The 24,419-nt window shown below is 37.5% G+C and overlaps 1 non-coding gene across 1 annotated transcript; it reads left to right on the forward strand.

Moving 5' to 3' along the window:
- Window positions 1–1,873: 1,873 nt before the first annotated feature.
- On the forward strand, window positions 1,874–1,981 carry LOC148565093 (small nucleolar RNA R71). Its single transcript, XR_015884445.1, has one exon. It is a non-coding gene; the product is annotated as a small nucleolar RNA R71 (small nucleolar RNA).
- The last annotated feature ends 22,438 nt before the right edge of the window (window positions 1,982–24,419 follow it).

A 24,419-nucleotide genomic window follows, 5' to 3' on the forward strand; every position in this document is an offset into this window, starting at 1 on the left:
AGGGTGTGATTTTTCTTTTGCTGTTTTTGATTCTATTTTCAATTTTTATATTTATTTTGTGACTCCACATGATCATGAACCTAATAAAACATGAAAGAACAATAAAATTAGATAAATAAAAATTGGGTTGCCTCCCAACAAGCGCTTCTTTAATGTCAATAGCTTGACAGTGGGCTCTCATGGAGCCTCACAGATGTTCAGAGCATTGTTGAGACTTCCCAACACCAAACTTAGAGTTTGGATATGGGAGTTCAACACCAAACTTAGAGTTTGGTTGTGTCCTCCCAACACCAAACTTAAAGTTTGATTGTGGGGGCTCTGGTTGACTCTGTTTTGAGAGAAGCTTTTTATGCTTCCTCTCCATGTTTACAGAAGGATGACCTCGAGTTTTAAACACAAGGGAGTCCTCATTCAATTGAAGGACTAGTTCACCTTTGTCAACATCAATCACAGCTCTTGCTATGGCTAGGAAGGGTCTTCCAAGGATGATGGATTCATCCTCATCCTTCCCAGTATCTAGGACTATGAAGTCAGCAGGGATGTAAAGGCCTTCAACCTTTACTAACATGTCCTCTACTTGTCCATAAGCCTATTTTCTTGAATTGTCTGCCATCTCTAATGAGATTTTAGTAGCTTGCACCCCATAGATTCCCAGTTTCTCCATTACAGAGAGGGGCATGAGGTTTATCCCTAAACCAAGGTCACACAGAGCCTTTTCAAAGATCATGTTGCCTATGGTACAAGGTATTACGAACTTTCCAGGATCCTATTTCTTCTGAGGCAATGTCAGTTGATCCAGATCACTTAGTTCATTGGTGAACAAGGGAGGTTCATCTTCCCAAGTCTCAATACCAAATAATTTGGCATTCAGCTTCATGATTGCACCAAGGTACTTGGTAACTTGCTCTTCAGTAACATCCTCATTCTCTTCAGAAGATGAATACTCGTCAGAGCTCATGAAGGGCATAAGGAGGTTTAATGGAATCTCTATGGTCTCTAGATGAGTCTCAGATTCCTTTGGTTCCTCAAAGGGAAACTCCTTATTGATCACTGGACGTCCCAGGAGGTCTTCCTCACTGGGATTTACGTCCTCCCCTTCCTCTCCAGGTTCGGCCGTGTTGACTATGTCAATGGCCTTGCACTCTCCTTTTGGATTTTCTTCTGTATTGCTTGGGAGAGTACTAGGAGGGATTTCAGTGATCCTTTTACTCAGCTGGCCCACTTCTGCCTCCAAATTTCTAATGGAGGACCTTGTTTCATTCATGAAACTTACAGTGGCCTTAGATAGATCAGAGACTAAGTTTGCTAATTAGAGGTATTTTGTTCAGAGTTCTCTGTCTATTGCTGAGTGGATGATGGAAAAGGTTTACTATTGTTAAACCTATTTCTTCCACCATTATTAAAGCCTTGTTGAGGCTTTTATTGATCCTTCCATGAGAGATTTGGGTGATTTCTCCATGAGGGGTTATAGGTGTTTCCATAAGGTTCACCCATGTAATTCACCTCTGCTATTGCAGGGTTTTCAGGATCATAAGCTTCTTCTTCAGAAGATGCCTCTTGAGTACTGTTGGATGCAGCTTGCTTTCCATTCAGACTCTGAGAAATCATATTGACTTGCTGAGTCAATATTTTATTCTGAGCCAATATGGGATTCAGAGTATCAATTTCAAGAACTCCCTTCTTCATAGGCGTCCCATTACTCACATGATTCCTCTCAGAAGTGTACATGAACTAGTTATTAGCAACCATGTCAATGAGTTCTTGAGCTTCTGCAGGTGTTTAAGTGAGTGGATCCACCTGTAGAGGTATCCAATGACATTTTAGCTAATTCAGACAGACCATCATAGAATATGTTCAGGATGGTCCATTCTGAAAGCATGTCAGAAGGACACTTTTTGGTCAGTTCTTTGTATCTCTCCCAAGCTTCATAGAGGGATTCACCTTCTTTCTGTCCGAAGGTCTGAACATCCACTCTAGGCTTACTCAGCTTTTGAGGAGGAAAGAACTTGGCTAAGAAAGCCTTGACCAGCTTATCCCAAGAGTTCAGGCTATCCTTAGGTTGAGAGTCCAACCATATTCTAGCTCTGTCTCTCACACCAATAAGGAAAAGCATGAGCCTATAGACTTCAGGATCTACTCCATTAGTCTTAACAGTATCACATATCTACAAGAATTCAGTTAAGAACTGAAAAGGATCTTCAGATGGAAGTCCATGAAACTTGCAGTTCTATTGCATCAGAGAAACTAGTTGAGGTTTCAGCTCAAAATTGTTTGCTCCAATGGCAGGAATGGAGATGCTTCTTCCATGTAAATTGGAATTAGGTGCAGTAAAGTCACCAAGCATCCTCCTTGCATTATTATTATTTTCGGTTGCCATCTCCTCTTCTTGTTCAAAAATTTCTGAAAGGTGCTTGCTGGATTGTTGTAATTTAGCTTCTCTTAGTTTCCTCTTCAGAGTCCTTTCAGGTTTTGGATCTGCTTCAACAAGAATGTTCTTGTCCTTGCTCCTGCTCATATGAAAAAGAGGGACAGAAAAATAATAATAGGGATCCTTTTTACCACAGGTATAGAGGTTCCCCTGTGTGAGTAGAAGAAGAAAAGAATATAATGTAAAGAAAGAAACACAAGGGTAAGGAGAGCAAAGATGTGGGATGAAGAGAGGTGTTAGTAGATGAATAAATAAATAGAAGGAGATGAGAGAGAAGGAGAATTTTCAAAAATTATTTTTGAAAAAGAGTTAGTGATTTTCGAAAATAGTTTTTGAAAAAGGTTAGTAATTTTTCGAAAATTAAAATAAAAAATTAAAATAATTAGTTAATTAAAAAGAAATTTTGAAAAAGAGGGAAGATATTTTCGAAAATTAGAGAGAGAGAGTTAGTTAGGTAGTTTTGAAAAAGATAAGAAACAAACAAAAAGTTAGTTAGTTAGTTGAAACAAATTTGAAAATCAATTTTGAAAAGATAAGAAGATAAAAAGTTAGAAAGGATATTTTAAAATCAAATTTTGAAAAAGATAAGATAAAGAGATATTTTTGAAAAGATATGATAGAAATTAGTTTTGAAAAAGATTTGATTTTTAAAATCATAATTAATGACTTGATTCACAAGAAATCACAAGATATGATTCTAGAACTCAAAGTTTGAATCTTTCTTAACAAGCAAGTAACAAACTTGAAATTTTTGAATCAAAATATTAATTGATGATGTTATTTTCAAAAATTAGGAGATAAAGATAAGAAAAAGATTTTTGAAAAATATTTTTAAAATTTTCGAAAATAGATAAGAAAAATGAAAAAGATTTGATTTTTGAAAAAGATTTTGAAAAAGATAAGATTTTAAATTGAAAATTTGATTTGACTCATAAAAACAACTAGATTTTAAAAAGTTTTGAAAAAGTCAACTCAAATTTTCGAAATTTATGAGTGAAAAAGGGAAAGATATTTTTTTTGATTTTTGAATTTTTTATGATGAGAGGGAAAAACATGAAAAATACTCAATGCATGAAAATTTTGGATCAAAACAATGAATGCATGCAAGAATGCTATGAATGTCAAGATGGACACCAAGAACACTTTGAATGTCAAGATGAACATCAAGAACTTATTTTTGAAAAATTTTTAATGCAAAGAAAACATGCAAGACACCAAACTTAAAAATTTTCATGTATAGACACTATGAATGCAAGAATGCATATGAAAAACAAGAAAAGACACAAAACATGAAAACATCAAGATCAAACAAGAAGAAATACCAAGAACAACTTGAAGATCATGAAGAACACTATGAATGCATGAATTTTTTCGAAAAATGCAAGATGAATATGCAATTGACACCAAACTTTCAACTTGACTCAAGACTCAAACGAGAAACATGAAATATTTTCGATTTTTATGATTTTATTAAATTTTTTTGGATTTTTCGAAAATTAATGTGAAAAAGAAAAATAAGGATTCCAAAATTTTTAATATGAATTCCAGGAATCTTGTGCTCTTTAGTCTAAAGCTCCAATCTGAGGGTTAGGCATGGCTTAATAGCCAGCCAAGCTTTAGTATGCTATTACATGCATTGAAGTGATTAGTTGAATCCTCAGTCCAAAGGAATTTGGACATGGCTTCACAGCAAGCCAGGATTCAACAAATCATCATGAAATACTAGAATTCATTCTTAAAAATTCTGAAGAAAAATATATTTTTTCTGAAAACATTTTTTTTTTGAAAACAGATGAGAAATTTTTGAAAGGTTTTTGAAAAATTTTTGAAAATAAAACAAAAAGAAAATTACCTAATCTGAGCAACAGGATGAACCGTCAGTTGTCCAAACTCGAACAATCCCCGGCAACGGCGCCAAAAACTTGGTGCACGAAATTGTGATCTCATGGTAACGGTGCCAAAAACTCTGTACGCACGTCTTAATAAATTGTTTTTCATTCACAACTTCGATACAACTAACCAGCAAGTGCACTGGGTTGTCCAAGTAATAAACCTTAAGTGAGTAAGGGTCGATCCCACGGAGATTGTTGGTATGAAGCAAGCTATGATCACCTTATAAATCTCAGTCAAGCAGATATAATAGTTATGGAGTTTTCGAACATATATAATAAAATAAGGATAGAAATACTTATGTAAATCATTGGTGAGAATTTCAGATAAGCGCATAGAGATGCTTTCGTTCCTCTGAACCTCTGCTTTCCTACTGTCTTCATCCAATCAATCCTAGTCCTTTCCATGGCTGGCTTTATGTAAGGACATCACCGTTGTCAATGGCTAATTTTTATCCTCTCTGGAAAATGGTCCGATGCGCTGTCACTGCATGGCTAATCGTCTGGAGGCATCACCCTTGTCAATGGCTGCATCCCATCCTCTTGTGAAAATGGTCCAAATGCTCTGTCACAGCACGACTAATCATCTGAGGTTCTCGATCATACTGGAATAGGATTCACCCTCCTTTTGTTTCTGTCACTACGCCCAGTACTCGCGAGTTTGAAGTTCGTCACAGTCATTCAATCCCAGAGTCCTACTCAGAATACCACAGACAAGGTTTAGACTTTCCGGATTCTCATGAATGCCACCATCAATCTAGCTTATACCACGAAGATTCTGATTAAGAGATCCAAGAGATACTCATTCAATCTAAGGTGGAACGGAAGTCGTTGTCAGGCACGCATTCGTGGGGGAATGATGATGATTGTCACGTTCATCACATTCAGGTTGAAGTGCGAATGAATATCTTAGAAGAGGAATAAGTTGAATTGAATAGAAAAATAGTAGTACTTTGCATTAATCTTTGAGGAACAGCAGAGCTCCACACCTTAATCTATGGAGTGCAGAAACTCTACTGTTGAAAATACATAAGTGATGAAGGTCCAGGCATGGCCGAGAGGCCAGCCCCCATGATCTAAGAACTAGGCATCCAAAGATGATCCAAAGATGTCAAATACAATAGTAAAAAGTCCTATTTATACTAAACTAGTTACTAGGGTTTACAAAAGTAAGTAATTGATGCATAAATCCACTTCCGGGGCCCACTTGGTGTGTGCTTGGGCTGAGCTTGAATGTTACACGTGTAGAGGTCAATCTTGGAGTTGAACGCCAGTTTGTAACGTATTTCTGGCGTTCAACTCTGGCTTGTGACGTGTTTCTGGCGTTTAACTCCAGACAGGAGCGTAGAACTGGCGTTCAACGCCCTTTTACGTCCTCTAAACTCGGCCAAAGTATGGACTATTATATATTTCTGGAAAGCCATGGATGTCTACTTTCCAACGCAATTAGAAGAGCGCCATTTTGAGTTCTGTAGCTCCAAAAAAGCCACTTTGAGTGCAGGGAGATTAGAATACAACAGCATCAGCAGTCCTTCTTCAACCTCTGAATCTGATTTTTGCTCAAGTCCCTCAATTTCAGCCAGAAAATACCTGAAATCACAGAAAATACACAAACTCATAGTAAAGTCCAGAAATGTGAATTTAACATAAAAACTAATGAAAACATCCCTAAAAGTAACTAGATTCTACTAAAAACATACTAAAAATAATGCCAAAAAGCGTATAAATTATCCGCTCATCACCTACCAAATTGAATATTACTATGAAGTGCATATAACTTGCTAGATGAGCGCTTGTGAAAGCCGGGAACAAGGAGTTGAGCATCAAACCCTCACCGGAAGTGTATCCGCTCTATTCGCTCGAGTGTATAGGGTTCGTCACTCAATCCTCTCCTAATCATGCTTTCCAAGATTTGTCTTTCATCTAACAATCAACAATTACTTAATGCATGCTTACAAGTATCATGAGGTCTTATTCATGGGTAGTTGTAATGGGGCTAGGGTGAAGGTAAGGATGTATATGGTCAAGTGAGCTTAAAATTTGAATCCTTGATTAACCTAAGATCCCACTAGACATATAGAACAACCTATACAACTATAATATAATACCTAGCTACCCATGGGTTTCACTTTTTGCATACTCATACATTCTTTTCAATTCACATCCTATATGCATTGTTATTATTACTTTGTCTTGGAGAATTTTTGTCCTCTTTCATATTTTTGTTTCTTTTATACCTTTTATTTATTTATTTATTTATTTTTTATTTTATTTTTTTTTGTTTTTTTTGGTCCCCTTTTTTTTTCTTGGGGTTTTATGTATAAAAGTTTCAATGCATATGGCTCAATTATTCAATACATGAGTATGTTCCCACTTCCCAAAATTTCCAATTACAATTACAATACACCTCTTTACATCTACCCAAGTTCCTAAATACACTCTCCCTTTTGAATGATACACACCTCCACTTACCTAAGCTAATCAAGGATCCAAATCTAGGGACATTCATTGTTTTTCGCTTAGGGTTGTTGATGTGCTCTATTTAGAACAAAAAGGGTTTATCATGGGCTCAAAATTGGTTAGCAAGGGTAAATAAAAGGGTTAAGGCCATTTGGGAAAAGTGACTATCGAAATGATGGCCTCAATCACGTAAATGCATTCATACATAAAGTAATGGACATATAGAATCAGACAAAGCAAGGATTACAACCATAGAAAGAGAGTAATGCACGCAAGAATGGGGAATAGTGGTTAGAAGATATAACCACACAATAGGCTCAAAGCTTACATGCTTGTGTTCTTAGCTCAATCACTATGTTCCAAAATACATTCTTGAAGCAAGTTTACCGCAAAATTTTTTTTTTCAAAATTGGTAGGGTACCCCAAAACACAGTTTCTTGGGGAAGAAGTCATTATTTTGACCAAGCAACTCTATAGAGACTAACTATCATGCAAGGATTATTTACAAGCAAGACTAACTACACATGCAATGTACTAACTATTAAGAAAAAGATAAATCCATGGGTGTTGAAAGGAAGAGATTGTTACCCATGGAGATTGGTCGAACGACCTCCCCACACTTAGAATTTAGTATGGTCCTCCGTGCTACCAAAAATGCGCAAAGGACGGTCGGGACCGGAACCTTCACTATCCCCTTCATCAGAGCTCCCATCACTTGGGTTTGAGATGGATGTGAATATTTCGAGTTCCTCCATGCTAGGGGTAACATAACGCAGAAGCTTCCTGATGTAAGTGTATTGGCGTTGGTTGTGCCGCTCATATCTATCAATCTTCCGGTGTATATCTTCTATCCTTTGATGGGTGGATCTTTGCCGTGGTGGTGACGATGAGGTGGAAGAAATAGTAGATGGAAGGGCTATGTCAAGGCTTGGGTTGTTCATTGGAAGATGTAAGTATTTTCCACTTGTGACCACATCGCCCTTAGCTGGAATTATAGCCTTCGTGTCCATGGCTTCCCAAGGAACACCCGCAGCAGCAACTAAATCGGATACCAATGCTCGAAATGGCAAATTGCCCCGGGCGTGGACTTGACGCATCGCTTGCTTGAAAAGAAGTGGAATGTTCACCGGTCTCTCCGTGAGAACACACCAAACAAGCAAGGCGAGATCCACCATGAAGAACGACTTATGAGTGCTAGGTAGCACATAGTGGGATAGGATCTGGGCCCAAGCTCTAGCTTCTACAGTGAGGAAACGTGCATCAATGCACTTAGGCCTCATCTGGAGTCGACCATGGGTCCAAAATGTCTCTGGTTCAGCAATGACTCGGAGGATCGAGTCCCAATCAAACCCAAACGCTTCTTGCTGACGTAAGATATGAGTAGACTTTTGTGTGGTTTAGAATTCACAAATGAAACCTCGTTGCAATATAGTTCCTAAACCAACAATAATCCTTTCATGCAAAAATTTGTTTGTCACTAAAACAAACCCCTAAAATCTATAAACCGAAGTATTGAACCTCGGGTTGTTCTCCCTATAAATTGCAACAAAGTGTTCTTGTTATTGGTTATGGAGTATGTTTGGGGTTTTGAGATTTTAGACAAGAAATATAAATGGCAAAGAAAATAAACTAACAACTAACAAAGTTCTTGGCTAGATATGAGAACTAGAAGTCCCATCCTAGTTATCCTCCTCAATTAAGACCACAAATTGTCCATTGCTACCACTTAGTTAACCTCTAACCATGGAGGAAAGTCAAGTGGATGAATCAACTTGATTCCACAAGTCCTAGCCAACTCCCAAGGGAAAGACTAGCTTTAGTGATATCCAAATCAATTAGCAACTTCTAATTGTCAATCAACAAAGGAATTAGATAACTCAAGCGTCACTAATTACTCCACCTAGGCCAAGAGGAACAAAATCTACACTAAAATCCAACCAAGCATTTCATCAAAAACTTGGAAGGCACTAAAGAAAAGCATAGTAAATGGATAACAACAATAAAATCTAACAACAATTATTGTAAGAAATCAATAACAACAATCAAAAGGAACACAATTATTATGAATTACCTCTAATTGAATTGAAAGAGAAGAGAAGGAACAAAAGTAGATCTACAGTAAAGCATCGAAACAACATAAAGGAAATTACAACCAAAGAATAGAGGAATCATAAATGCAACAACAAAGAATTGAGAAGAAGAAGAAGTAGAGAGCATGAATCAAAACATAGATCTAAGAACTAAACCTAATCCTAATCCTAATCCTAGAGAGAAGTGAGAGCTTCTCTCTCTAAAACTAATTTTCCCTCCTAAAATTAAACTAAACTAAACTAATATTTGAAAGTATGTTAATTCCCTATCAATCCTTGGATTAAATAGCATCATAAATGAGTTGGGTTGGGCCCACAAGGCTTCTAAAATCGCTGGCCACGTGTTTGACTAAGTGAATTGTGTGCGCCCATGGACGCATACACGTACCGTGCACGTGCGCATCCCTATCCGAAATGCAACCATGGCAAATCTTATATCATTTCGAAGCCCCGGATGTTAGCTTTTCAACGCAACTAGAACCGCATCATTTGGACCTTTGTAGCTCAAGTTATGGTCATTTAAGTGCGAAGAGGTCGGCTTGATAACTTTTGCAATTCCTTCATTTCTTCATGAGTTCTCCATTTTTACATGCTTTTCCTTCATTCCCTTGATCCAATCTTTGCCTCCTAAATCTGAAATCACTTATCAAACATATCAAGGCATCTAATGGAATCAAGGTGAATTGAATTTAGCTATTTTAAGTCCTAAAAGCATGTTTTCACACTTAAGAACAATTAAAGGAGAAGTTATAAAACCATGCTATTTCATTGGATAAATGGGAGAAAGGTTGACTAAACCCTCTAAATTCAACACAAGATAAACCCTAAATATGGGGTTTATCAACCTCTCCACACTTAAACCAAGCATGTCCTCATGCTTAAACCAAGAGAAAGCAAAGGATATCAACATTTATTCAATGAGAGCTATTCTAAATGCAACCTAAACTATATGCATCTATCTATATGAATGCAACTAAATGCAAAATGATTCTACCTACTTGGTTAAAAATAATTAAATCTCCAAGACATACATGCACTAGTAGGGCTAAGGTCCTATGACGACTCATGAATCCTACCAATTTAAATATCAAAATGAAGTTCAAGTAGACTTGCAAGAAGAATGCTCATTAAAGCCGGGAATCAAGGAATTGAGCATCAAACCCTCACCGGAAGTGTTTGCACTCTAGTCGCTCAAGTGTGTAGGGTCGATTCTCTCAATTCTCCCCTAATCATGCTTTCTAAGATTTGTTCTTCTTCTAACAATCAACATTTATTCAATGCATGCATACAAGTATCATGAGGTCTTTTCATAGGTTGTAATGGGGCTAGGGTCAAGGTAGGATGCATATATGGTTAAGTGAGCTTGAAATTTGAATCTTTGATAAGCTTAAACTTTCCACCTAACCTATGACATCCTATACAATTTCAAAGCTAACCTAACTACCCATTTTTCTCACTTTTTTTTCACATACTCATGCATTCCTTTTCATTTCACAACACTTATGCATTGACCCTTATTGAACTTTGCTTTGGGGCACTTTGTCCCCTTTTATTTCTTTCTTTTTCTTTGTTTCTTTCTTTTTCTATTTTTTTCTTTTTTATTTTGTTTTTTTTCCTTTTTATCATTTTTCTTTTTATATACAAGATCATCAATGCATAAGGTTTTACATTCATTACACATGAGCATGTACCCAATTCTCAATCTTTACAACAAACACAAAATTACCCTTTTATTACCCCAATGTCCCAAGATTCCCACACTTGAATGATACACATACGCTAGCCTAAGCTAATCAAAGATCCAAATAAAGGACATTTATTGTTTTTCACTTTAAGGCTTGTAATGTGCTAAAATTTTGAACAAAGTGGGTTAAGCATAGGCTCAAATTGGCTAACAATGGAAGTTAAAAGTTAAGGCCATTTAGGTAAGTGAGCTAAATGAAATGATGGCCTCGATCATATAAATGCATGAATACACAAAATAATGGACATAAAAAATCAAACAAGTCAAAGATCACAATCATAGAAAGAGAATAATACACACAAGAAGGAAAAATAAGTGGTTATAAAATGTAACCACACCAATAGGCTCAAATCTCACAAGCTTGTGTTCTTAGCTCAAAATCATGTTCCAAAATAAATTCTTTCAAGCAAGTTCAACCAAAAATTTTTTAAATTGGTAGGGTGCCCTAAAAACAATTTCTTAGAAAAGAAATCATCACCCTAACCAAGTAGTCCTAATAGGAAAGAAGTAGTAAAAATATGTACAAATTCTAACTAACATGCAACCTAACATGCGATGCAACAACTATCTAACGAAGAAAATAATAAAAAAAATTTGGTGTTGAAAAGGAAATTGTTACCCATGGAGATCGGTCGGACGATCTCCCCACACTTGAAGATTGCACCATCCTCGGTGCTTGCAAAGAAGAGCAAGGTGGATGGGTTGCTACAATTGATGAGCTTCTTCGAAGGGTTGTGCGGATGGCTTGTTCGTTGCCCCATTTCGAAGCTTATCCTTTTCCTCCTTTCTTGGTGGCCAACCTAAAAGGGGAGGAAAGAAGAACGACAATTAGGCCTTTAACAAAGATATCAAAATAAGTAGAACGTAGGCCGGGGCTAATGCCAAATAAGAGTAAGGTTCTCACTACATGTTAGCTATGCATGTAAGTGAGAAAGCAATATAAGCTAATGGCATATTAATTAATACTTGATGAAAGAGTAAAGTCAAAGCATGAAGAGCATATTGAGCATCAAGAGCAAACAAGAAAGAGTGGGTCATGAAAAACAATATTAGGTCATATCAATGCACAAAGATACAAGAGTCATACAAGATTAAGCATTGATGTAAAAGTTTCATCACCCAACAATACCAAACAAGTCAAGAGGCACCAAAATAATGCAAGAAATTCTCAACGATTAAATAGGAAAATTCAACACCGTTATTAAAATAAGAAACTTAAAAAAAAAAGAAAATTGCAACAAGCTATAAAATCCAAATTAAAATGCAATGAATGAAAGAAAGCAAATGCAATAAAAGAAAATGGAAGAAAAGAGAAAAAAGTTTTTTTAGTATTTTATTTATTTATTTATTTATTAAATTTTTTTTTCAAGAGAGGAAGAAGAAAGGTAGGAAGAAAGAAGAAGAAAAGAAGAAAGAAGAAGAAAGGAGAAAGTTGAAAGGAGAAAGAAAAAAAATAGGGTGCAAATCGACGCGTACGCGCGCATGGCGCGCGCGCGCGTCAATTGCTTTTTTTTTTTTTCGAGAGTGACGCGTATGCGTCATGTATGCATACGCGTCATTGGTTTTGTGCCAAAGGCACAATGCGCGCGCAGCGTTCGCACAACTCTCGGGTTTTTGGCTTGGGGGTGGAATTTCTCAATCCACGCGTACGCGTACATGACGCGTGCGCACGGATTGGCAAAAATGCTTAATGCACGCGTATGCGCGCAGTGCACGTACGCGCACATGGCGCTCTCTTTTTTTTTTATAGAAAATTTTCTATGTTTTTGCATCAATCCAAGCATTCCAAACCTCCAACCAACTACCAAAACACCATAAAACCTTATTTAACATACTAAACTACCAAACAAACAAAACTAACTAAACAAAATATGGAATTAAGCTAATTCTATTAGTATGTACAAAAGGGAAAATTGAAAAGAATTTATGATGGTGGGGTGTCTCCCACCTAGCACTTTTATTTATTGTCCTTAAGTTGAACTTATGGGGAGCTTCTTATCAATGAGGCTTGTGCTTGAAGCTATCTTTGAACATCCACCAATGCTTGAATCTCCAGTAAGCTCCATTCTTCAATTTTAATATCCTCAAGCCTTGGTAGAGTTCTTCACAAACCATGAGCTCCCAAATTTGATTTTCCATGTGAGATCCGGGGTACCACACTTTGTTTTGACACCCGTCCTTGAGTTGGTCATCATTATTCTATCCGGGTGGCATGGTCTTGGAATTCTCAAAGAAGCTTCCAAACAACTTCCTAGACCCATGCAATTTGGTTCTCCACCAACCATTGCTCTTGAATTTTGAGCATGCAACCATCATGAACTTAGAGTGATGTTTCCAACCACTACACAACTCTTTCCTACTCTTAACTCCACAAAGAGCTCTAAGTTGACAATCATTTTCAATCAAACCATATTCAAGTGAGAAAGTAAAGCTTAGGGATAAGAATTTTACCCACTTGAATGTTGTGTTGGATGGTGACTTGGGGAGGGAGACCTCCCCACACTTAGACAATGCGAGGTCTACTTCTTTAGGCTCTTCTTTAGTTGTTTCCACCTCTTCGCAAGCTTCTCTAATTTCAACCTTTTCCCTTTTATCACTTGGCTTGGTGTTGTCTTCAAGAACTCCATCTTGCCCAATGGGAGGTGATTCAATTTTGGATAGGAATTCATTGATGAATGAATCCACCTCTTAATCAACCTCTTCATATTCTTCAATTTTGATATACACCAATTCAACTTTTTCCCCTTGGTAGCTTTCTTCCGATTCGCTCTCTTTCCCATTGCTCACCAAGGGTATGGGAGGTTATGCACATTCTTCTACAATTTCAACTTCCTGTCCTATGGGAAAGGATTCCATTGTAGATAGGAATTCATCCATGATTGAATCCATCTCTTGATAAACCTCTTTCAAGTCTCCATCTATGATATGCTTTAGAGGTTGCGCACCCTTCTCAACATCAATATCAAGCTTCTTGGAAGAATGCTCCATGATGCTACATTCCCATGGACTTTCAACATCTCCTAAATCTTCAACCACTTCTTCCTTTTCTTTGATGATCATAGGCTCCTCCAATTGTTCTAACACAAAGTGGCATCCCTCATCACCCACCGGGGTTTCCAATCTCTCTTTCATGCTATGCTCTTCAATTGATTCTTCACATGTGGCCATGGAAGCACCTTGAGTGTTCAAGCATTGGTATGCTAAGGTATGCACTACCTTGGTCAAGTTAGTCACAAACTCTAGGGTGTTCCTTTGCATGTCCGCTTGTCCTTGAAGTAGCAAGGTGAGAGAGTCATCTATTGGGGCTTGGGATGGATAAGAGGGTTCATCATTTTGGAGAGAGGGTTCATAGTAGGATGGTGGTTCTTCTTGGTAACGGTATGGAGATGGTGTGCATTAAGGTGGTTCTTGGTAGTAGTCATGATATGATTGTGGTGGTTCTAAAGGTTCTTGCTCATAATGGTTATGGGAATATCGTATGGGTGATTGGTTATATGATGGATATGGGTCATAAGAAGGTGTTTGGTAATGAGAGGCTTGTGAGAATGGTTGAGGTTCATGTTGAGGGTAAGAATCATAGGCATATGATGGTGGTAATTGATTGTCATTAAAAGATTCACCATAGCCATTGAGTTGACATGCATTAGGATGGTGAGTATACCTATACATATCCGGAGGTTGTTGCCAATAGGTGTGATCAATTCCTTGAGGCTCCTCCCATCTTTGTTGGTTCCATCCTTGATGCATGTGGTCATTGAAGTTCACAATTCCTACAACACAATTAGAACCAAACTCATAGCCAAAGTGAGAATTCATAGGGGAAAAGCAAAATAAAACTAACAAAATCTAGTAAACAAGCAAAAGACAAGCTATTCACACTATTCACATATATACAATAACCAATAGTATAACACCATTGCAATTTCCCGGCAACGGCGCCATTTTGATGAGTAGACTTTTGTGTGGTTTAGAATTCACAAATGAAAGCTCGTTGCAATGTAGTTCCTAAACTAACAATAGTCCTTTCATGCAAAAATTTGTTTGTCACTAAAATAAACCCCTAAAATCTATAAACCGAAGTATTGAACCTTGGGTCGTTCTCCCTAGGAATTGCAACAAAGTGTTCTTGTTATTGGTTATGGAGTATGTTTGGGGTTTTGAGATTTTAGACAAGAAATATAAATGGCAAAGAAAATAAACTAACAACTAACAAAGCTCTTGGCTAGATATGAGAACTAGAAGTCCCATCCTAGTTATCCTCCTCAATTGTGACCACAAATTGTCCATTGCTACCACTTAGTTAACCTCTAACCATGGAGAAAAGTCAAGTGGATGAATCAACTTGATTTCACAAGTCATAGCCAACTCCCAAGGGAAAGACTACCTTTAGTGATATCCAAATCAATTAGCAACTTCTAATTGTCAATCAACAAAGGAATTAGATAACTCAAGCGTCACTAATTACTCCACCTAGGCCAAGAGGAACAAAATCTACACTAAAATCCAACCAAGCATTCCATCAAACACTTGGAAGGCACTAAAGAAAAGCATAGTAAATGGATAACAACAATAAAATCTAACAACAATTATTGTAAGAAATCAATAACAACAATCAAAAGGAACACAATTATTATGAATTACCTCTAATTAAATTGAAAAAGAAGAGAAAGAACAAAAGTAGATCTACAATAAAGCATAAAAACAACATAAAGGAAATTACAACAAAAGAATAGAGGAATCATAAATGCAACAACAAAGAATCGAGAAGAATAAGAAGTAGAGAGCATGAATCAAAACCTAGATCTAAGAACTAAACCTAATCCTAATCCTAATCCTAGAGAGAAGTGAGAGCTTCTCTCTCTAAAACTAACTTTTCCTCCTAAAATTAAACTAAACTAAACTAATGTGTCAAATTATGTTAATTCATCTTCAATCCTTGGCTTAAATAGCATCAGAAATGAGTTGATTTGGGCCCACAAGGCTTCTAAAATCGCTGGCCACGTGTTTGACTAAGTGAATTGTGTGCACCCATGGATGCGTACGTGTACCGTGTGCATGCGCATCCCTACGCGAAATGCAACCATGGAAAATCTTATATCATTTCGAAGCCCCGGATGTTAGCTTTCCTACGCAACTAAAACCGCATCATTTGGACTTTTGTAGCTCAAGTTATGGTCATTTAAGTGCAAAGAGGTCGGCTTGACAGCTTTTGCGATTCCTTCATTTCCTCATGAGTTCTCCATTTTTACATGCTTTTCCTTCATTCCCTTGATCCAATCTTTGCCTCCTAAATCTAAAATCACTTATCAAACATATCAAGGCATCTAATGGAATCAAGGTGAATTGAATTTAGCTATTTTAAACCTAAAAGCATGTTTTCACACTTAAGCACAATTAAAGGAGAAGTTATAAAACCATGCTATTTCATTGGATAAATGGGAGAAAGGTTGACAAAACCCTCTAAATTCAACACAAGATAAACCCTAAATATGGGGTTTATCAGTATGACCTCTTGGTAGCCATCCATTTCACTTGGTACTGGTAAGACATTAAGCACTTGCTGAATAGCTTCTTCTGAAACTGAGACTTGCTTCCGGCGCACGTATACCGCTTGAAGAGAAGGAAGATGGTAGTTAGTGTAGAATTCTACCACCCATGAGAGGTTGACCTCTTGTGGTTTTCTCAGAAGAAACTCCCATCCTCGTCGTTCAATGCAGGGTAGAATATAAGGAGCAACCTTGTCCGGCGGAGCGAGCAGATACGCAGCATGATAGTTCCTCTCAACCATGGCGGGGAACACAAGTTCACAGAAACGGTTGGGGAACCTTGAAGAATCCTTTGCCGGTTTGCTCTTTTCGTTTTCATCAATAGGAGCGGGTGCCTTTGCTTTCTTAGATAGGGGTTTGGCTCCTAATGAAGAGTGCGCCTTAGAATTTGACCTTTGGTGTGCCCTCTTTGCGGCCGGTTTCCTTGAAGCTTTCTCCTTGCCTTTCTTGGTGGCCATCCTGAAAAAGGAAGGGAAAAAGGAAAGCATGAAACCCAAAGAATCATCTCAGCAAAAACATACAAGTGAGAAGTAGTGCCTAAAAGAAATGTGTCACAAAATGATCATAGAGGCATGGGTCACAACACTTGGCATGGGATGCAAGAGGAAGTAAAGCATGCGATAAGGCATGAGAAGAATAATCTCAAGCATCCATAATAAAGAGCAAGTCATGTTCAATGAGTATCTAATTAGCGAGCATACATTCTAGGCAAGCAAAGTGGACTCAATGCACTTAGAAGAGAGCAAGTGAGTAAGGAGGAAGCACCAAATTGAAGATACATGATTAAAGTAAACCAAAATGGCATTCGTGCATTTCCTCGAACACTTGGCGTGCAATTATCAAGCAATGAACAATTATGAGATACTCAACCAATTAGAAGCTCAAAATAAAATATCAATCATCACACAACATCACTTACTGACAAAGATAATGAAAGACGATCAAGAAGATCTATTAAAGTAATTTAAAACTCAAAGTCAACATCCATGGAAAAGCAAGAAAAAGGAAAAGTAAACAAACAAAAAGTAAGTAGTATAATCATGAAACTAAAAGAGAAAATAAGTGAATCAACAAGAAAGATCTAACTAGAGCAAGAAATTATGCAAAAAAAGTAATAGATGATATATAGAAGAAGTAGAACCTTGAGAAGTGTAAGAGAACAAGGTAGAATTTTCTTCTTGTGAAAATGAGAAAGAGATAGAAAAGATGTAGTGCCACTGGAAGTGGTGGTGGTCACCGGTGAGTAGCCGGAGACGATGGTGGTGGATTGTGGAAGAGAAAGAAGAGAAGAGAGGTGATGGAGAAAGAAAAAGAAAGAAACAAGAAAGAAGGTGGGAGAGGGATAGAAGCAGGGCGCGCAGCTTTAAAACTGGTTCACGCGATGATGCCAAGGCATCTTAGGCTAGTTTCACTAGCCTTTTTCTTTTATTTTTAGTTGTTTTATGCATTTTCTTGAGCCTTAAGTAATCATTTTGGCCAAATAGTCATGCTTGTCTTAAATCATTCAAACATGAAGATTTTTATGCAAATTCCATGAGTTTTTAGTTATATTCCTTGAATGCTATGAATGGAAGAATTCTCATGAATTTTAGCAAGACTTTGATGCAACTGTTTGGATGATTTCAGGGAAGAAGATGCTAGGCAAGGAAGCAACAAAATCAATAAAGGAAGCTTGAATATCACATGTGGAGTTTAAGTTCCAGTTTAAGCCTAAACTGGAGCTTAAACGCCAAAAATCATGAAGGATAAGAAATGCTGGAAATGAAGTTTAACCTCCAGTTTGACCTCAAACTGGAGGTTAAACGCCAGAATGGAAGGTCTCACCAAAGAAGCATTTCCACGTTTAACCTCCAGTTTGACCTCAAACTGGAGGTTAAACGCCAGAATAATAATGCCACTCAGGAAGGAGTTCCACGTTTAACCTCCAGTTTGACCTCAAACTGGAGGTTAAACGTGTTCGACACCTCCAGGGCTACCATTCTAAGCTTCCACGTTTAACCTCCAGTTTGACCTCAAACTGGAGGTTAAACGTGTTCGACCTCCAGGGCTGCCCTTCCTTTATCCACGTTTAAGCTTCAGTTTAACCTTAAACTGAAGCTTAAACGTGTTATATGGAACAGCTTGACCATGCCTTCTTCAAACATAAATAACTTGAGCTACAAAACTCCAAATGAGGTGATTCAAAATGCATTGGAAAGAAGACATCTAGAGCTTTCCAAGAATATATGGCATGCATGGTGGATACTAAAAATTGAGGGAGAAAACAGCCCCGTAATGTGCATAGAAGAGCATAGTACCAACATGCAATCAGGCCAGCTGACCTCTTCACCTTCCATGGAGTATAACTCGAGTTGTAGAGATCCAATTGAGGTGCTTCCAGTTGCGTTAGAAAGCTGACATCCATAGCTTTCCAACGAGGTATAATAGTCTATATTTGGCATCAAATTGGCAAGGTTGACAAGAGAACAAAGTGACGACTCAAGAAAGGGGGGTGCAACATTTGAGTGTAGTTTAATGGATCATTATCCTTTTTGGATCAATTATGTCACTCAGCCCTTCAAGCAAGCAAGGCCCATCAACAACACCAAATCAAGGCCACAAGAATCATCTAGAATAGTTTATTTTCATTTGATTGTAATTTGCTTTGAATTTCATTTTCATTTTGTAATTTAGGGAGCCTATTTAAAGGCCTTAGTTTCTGCATTTGAGAGAGGGGGGATTGAAGGGGAATCCAGCCCCTGATGGGGACCTTTGACTTTTACTTTCATTTTTAGCTAGTTTTCCCTTTCTTTGTAATTGAATTCAGAGCTATGATTCACTAAACCCCCTTTCATTGGGTTAGGGAGCTCTATTGTAATTCAATGAATCAATAATAGTTTATCTTCTTCTTCAATCTTTTCTCTTGAATTTTGTTAGAAAGCTTCTCGATCTAATTCCATTGAGTAGTTGTCTTGGGAAAGAAACTACCCATACTTGGAATCCTTCGGAGCCTTGGGAAAGGAATGGAGGATTCATGCTAGAGAAGCTTTCTCACAGTGAATTGGATTGGGGTTTGGATGGATATTGTGACATGTAATCCTACCAAATTGTGGTTCATGAAACTGTGTGGTATAATCAGTGATCGAGCATCATCTCTTCTTATGAACATTTAAACCAAGGGATTGGGAATTTGTTTGTTTTTAGAGAGAATTGGTGAGCCAAGGGATTGGGATCCAATCATATAAGATTGCCAAGCAAAATTCAATGAATGCATTGGTTGAGGAAGAGATATACATGTTTTGATTCGGAGATTTCAATATCTCCTAAACCCAATGAATTCCCCATTTCTGATTTCCACTTTCTCTTTACATTCTGCAATTCCATTCTTGCAATCACCCCCATTCCCTTTTAATTTCAGCAATTTACATTCTGCTCTTTAATCCATGCAATTTAAGATTCCGCCATTTAATTTTCTTGTCATTTACTTTTCCCGCCAATTTTACATTCCGCAATTCTCATCTCAAATCTTGATTCCGCTCAACTAGAACACACTTCTAATCCGAATTGCTCACTCAACCAATCCTTGTGGGATTCGACCTCACTCTATTGTGAGTTTTTACTTGACGACGATAACCGGTGCACTTGCCGGAAGGAATTTTGCCGATCGTGCAATTTCCTAAATCGTAGCATAACTAGTTTATGTGCATCACGCGACCGGTGCGCTGGCGCGTCTGTGAGGGTTGAGCGAGGGGCGCGTACGCGTCCAGGGCGCGTACGCGTGAAGGAAGTTGGGATCCTGGCACAGGGCTGGCACAAAGTATGCCTAAGTCTCGGGTGATTTATACCAGAGTTTGCATGCAGCACAGGCGCGCGGACGCACACAGTGTGCGGATGCGTGCCTGAGTGAATTGGCGACCGGCACGGACGCGCCAAGTATGCCTGCGCGTCAGTACGGGCACGAAAGAGGCACACACATGGCACAACTCTCAGGTTTTTGTACTAGGGAGTCCATATTGTACCATCGGCGCGCGCGCACAGTGCGCTTGCGCGTCGATGGCCAAGTTGCAAAGGGCACGCAGGCGGCATGCACGCTGGCGCATGGGTACCTGACATGAAATGGGCACAAAGTGGGCATAACTCTCGGGTTCTTGGCCCAGGAGGAAGAAATGCACCACCAGCGTGCGCACTATGCGCTCGCGCGCAGATGCCCCTTTTCCTTGCTTTTTTTTTTTCACAACATAGAGAAGGCTATTCTAACACATACTTGGCAGGTGTTTGAGCTAGTAGTCAAGAGAACACTCACAAATTCATGCACTATTCAAAAAATAGCATTATCTCTGCTTCAATAATTTATCCATACCAAAATGATGAAATCTATATGAACATCCTAGTTATCCAACAAGATCAACAAAACTAGAATTCCTATGCAATCAACAACATCAAAAAGTCATAAAATATACAAAAAATATAGAGCTAAAAACAAGAATGTATACACAAGGAAGATCTTACCACGGTGGGGTGCCTCCCACCAAGCACTTTTCTTTAACATCCTTAAGTTGGACGGTCAATCGCTCAAGCTTCTCCGCCTTTAGGTGCATCTGTTAATAGGAACACCTCTAGCTCTTTTGGGAGCTTGTAGCCATGGTACTTCTTCACTCTTTGTCCATTCACCTTGAAAGTTGCTTCACTTTTAGGATCAAACAATTCCACCACTCCATAGCGCTTTATCTCTTTCACCTTGAAGGGTCCTTCCCATCTAGAGCGGAGCTTGCCAGGCATGAATCAAAGCCTCGAGTTGTAAAGGAGAACCTCATCACCTTCTTGAAAATCCTTCTTCCGGATGTGATGGTCAGGGAATGCTTTAGTATTTTCCTTGTAAATCCGGTCATTCTCATATGCTTCGTTTCTCAAACACTCGAGATCCTCTAGCTGTAATTTCCTGGCCACTCCCGCCTTGGTTAAATCCATGTTGCACTGCTTTACCGCTCAATAGGCTTTATGGTTTACCACTCCTCTATCTCCTTTATAAAAAAATTGTTGTGGGTAAGGAATTTCACAAAATATTTACGTTGCAAGTATAGCTCCAAACCAACAAACATCTCTCGCATCAAATTAAATTTTGGTTGTCACATGTACAAACCCCAAATATGAATTAACCGGAGTATTTAGACTCTGGGTCATCTCACAAGGAATTACAATGAAGTGTATGCTTATTGGCTATGAAGGGGACAAGGGGGTATGATTGATAAAGGGGCAAGGAAGTAAATGGACAAGAAATTAAATGTGCAAGAAAGGTAAATCAAGCAAGCAATTAAAGAAAGCAATTAATAAGGTGAGATATTCATGGCAAGGGTGGAGATCATAGGCTTTCTATCCTAGTCATACAATGATTAATTTATCTTATTTAGTCAACTCCAACAACCGAAAGAAGGTATCATGTCATCTTCACATAGGGCGAATGTCAAACAAGACTAATTAATCATGTCACAAATATAAACAAGAATTTATCTCATTACGTCATCCTCGACGATGGAAGAAGGTATCATATTATCTTCACACTCGAAGAAATTCTAACAAGACTAGCTAATCTCAATCCAAAAATCCTAATCAACTTACTAATTAAATTAGCAAAAGATTAGCGTCAATGAAAAAAATATTAGCCAACAACTCTAAGTCACCAACATAGGTTGGATTTTCATGACTCAAGATCACCTAATTACCATTTCCAAGCCAAGAATGCTCAAAATCTATTCTAACATCCAACCAAGCATTTTGTCAAACACTTGGAAGGCATAAAAAGAAAGCCTAATATAAGACAAGAAATAGTAAAATCTACCAACTACAAATTGCAAGGAAAGTATATCAACACTACTCAATTGCAAGAAATTAAACAACAATAAAACAAATCAATAATAAAAGAACATGAATCATAAATTGCATTAAAAGAAAATAGAAGAAGAAAGAGTGCATCAACAACAAAGTAAGCAATTACAAGAATGAAATACAAAATTAGAGAGAGAAAGAGTAGAGGAACAAGAAATTGTAAAGGAAAAGTAAATTAAAGCATGAATTAAACCTAGATCTAAGAAATTCTAATCCTAATTCTAGAGAGAAGAGGGAGCTTTTCTCTCTAGAAACTAAACTACATGATGCAAAAACTTCAAACAATTGCTCCCCTTTGTATGCTTTTCTACTCATTTCTTCCATCCAATACTTGCCTTATAAACTTGAAATCACTCAACACACACACATCAAGGCATCGAATGGAATTAAAGTGAATCAAAATTACCAATTTAAGCCCTAAAAAGCATGTTTTTACACTTAAGCAAAATTCAAAAGAGAATTATGAAACCATGCTATTTCATTGAATAAATGTAGGAAAAAGGTGATAAAATCCCCCAAATTAAGCACAAGATAAACCACAAAATTGGGGTTTATCAAATCTCCCCACACTTAAACTAAGCACGTCCTCATGCTAAAATCAAGAAATAAGCAAAGGGGTATTAACATTTATTCAATGCAAACTAACTAAATGCAATCTATCTATATGAATGCATCCACTTGGTCAAAACAAGTCAACTTCCAAGAAAACATATTTAAGTACAAGGGCTAAAGCCATAGCAGTCAAATCAAACCCACAATTTAATTGAATTATTAAAAAGATTTTACAAACTTGCAAGAAAAGAGATGATCATGGGTGGAAACATATAATCGAGCAATCAAACCCTCACCGGATGTATATCCGCTCTAGTCACTCAAGTGTATGGGGTTGATTCACTCAATTCTCCCCTAATCATGTTTTCCAAGATTTGTTTTTCATCTAACAATCGACAATTACTTTATGCATGCATACAAATATCATGAGGGCTTTCCCATAGGTTGTAATGGGGCTAGGATCAAGGTAGGATGCATATGGTCAAGTGAGCTTGAAATTTGAATCTTTGATTAACTTAAACTTCTCACCTAACCTATGACAACCTAAACAATTCTAAACAATCCTAGCTATCCATTTTTCACTTTTTCACATACTCATGCATTCTCTTTTTTATCACCACCCATATGCATTGACTTTTATTGAACCTTGTTTTGGGGCATTTTTGTCCCCTTTTTATTGTAATTATTTTTCTTTCTTTTCTATATATTTTCTTTTTTCTTCTTATATACATATATATATATATATATTTTTTTTTTTTTCATTTTTTTTCAAACTAAAATATATACAAGAACATCAATGCATATGGTTTACACATGATTAATACACGAGTATGTTCCAAACTCCCAAGATTCTCAACACAAATACCAAAACACACTTTTATCTCTACCCAATGTTCTCAACTTTCCCAAAATCAAATAATAACACTCTCACTAGCCTAAGCTAATCTAAGATCCAAATTAAAGACATTTATTATTTTTCACGTAGGCTTGTAATGTGCTACAATTAAGAACAAATGGGTTAAGCATAGGCTCAAGATTGGCTAACAATGGAAGATAAAAGGTAGGCTATTTGGGTAAGTGTACTATTTGAACAATGGCCTCAATCATATAAATACATGTATACACAAAATAATGGACATAAAGAATCAAACAAATCAAAGATTACAATCATAGGAAGAGAATAATGTACACAAGAATGAAAATAAGTGGTTATATATGATGTAACCACACAATTGGGCAATCTCACATGCTTGTGTTCTTAGCTCAAAAATCATGTTCCACACAGTATATAATTCAAGCAAGTTCTAAAAAATTTTTTTTTTCAATTGGGGTGCCCTATAGATAAAACCCTTGGAAAATATTATGATTTTGACTAAGCTTAATATATACATATGCAAAATAAGAAAACGCAACTAAAAATCCTAAAATGAAATGCAAAAGTGTTGGTATTAGAGACTTGTCACCCAAAAATGCCGAGCGGTCGGACGACCTCCCCACACTTAAAAGTTTGCACCGTCCTCGGTGCACTAAATGAGTAAGGGGGTACGGTGACTCTCCGAGTTGCCACCTTCATCTTGTAGGTCAACCGGTTGCTGCGTGTTCTTTCTCCCGCTTCCATTTTTGCTTATGGTGCATCAATCATGAAAAACAAAATAAACACCGTAAGATGAAAATATACAAAACCTAGGAAGCGTGAATTGTTGGAATGAGGTGAGTCACTAGAATTGAACGAGCGAATTAGTGTGACATTGATGAAAAATAGGTGTGTGGGTTCTAAAATTGCGCGCGTTTAGAACACACACACACGCTAGTATAGAAAGCTATGTCACATTTACACAAAAGAAAGCA

Source organism: Arachis ipaensis, chromosome B5 (genome assembly GCF_059453495.1).
Source record: "Arachis ipaensis isolate K30076 ecotype BB chromosome B5, ASM5945349v1, whole genome shotgun sequence".
In the NCBI taxonomy this organism is placed as follows: Eukaryota; Viridiplantae; Streptophyta; class Magnoliopsida; order Fabales; family Fabaceae; genus Arachis; species Arachis ipaensis.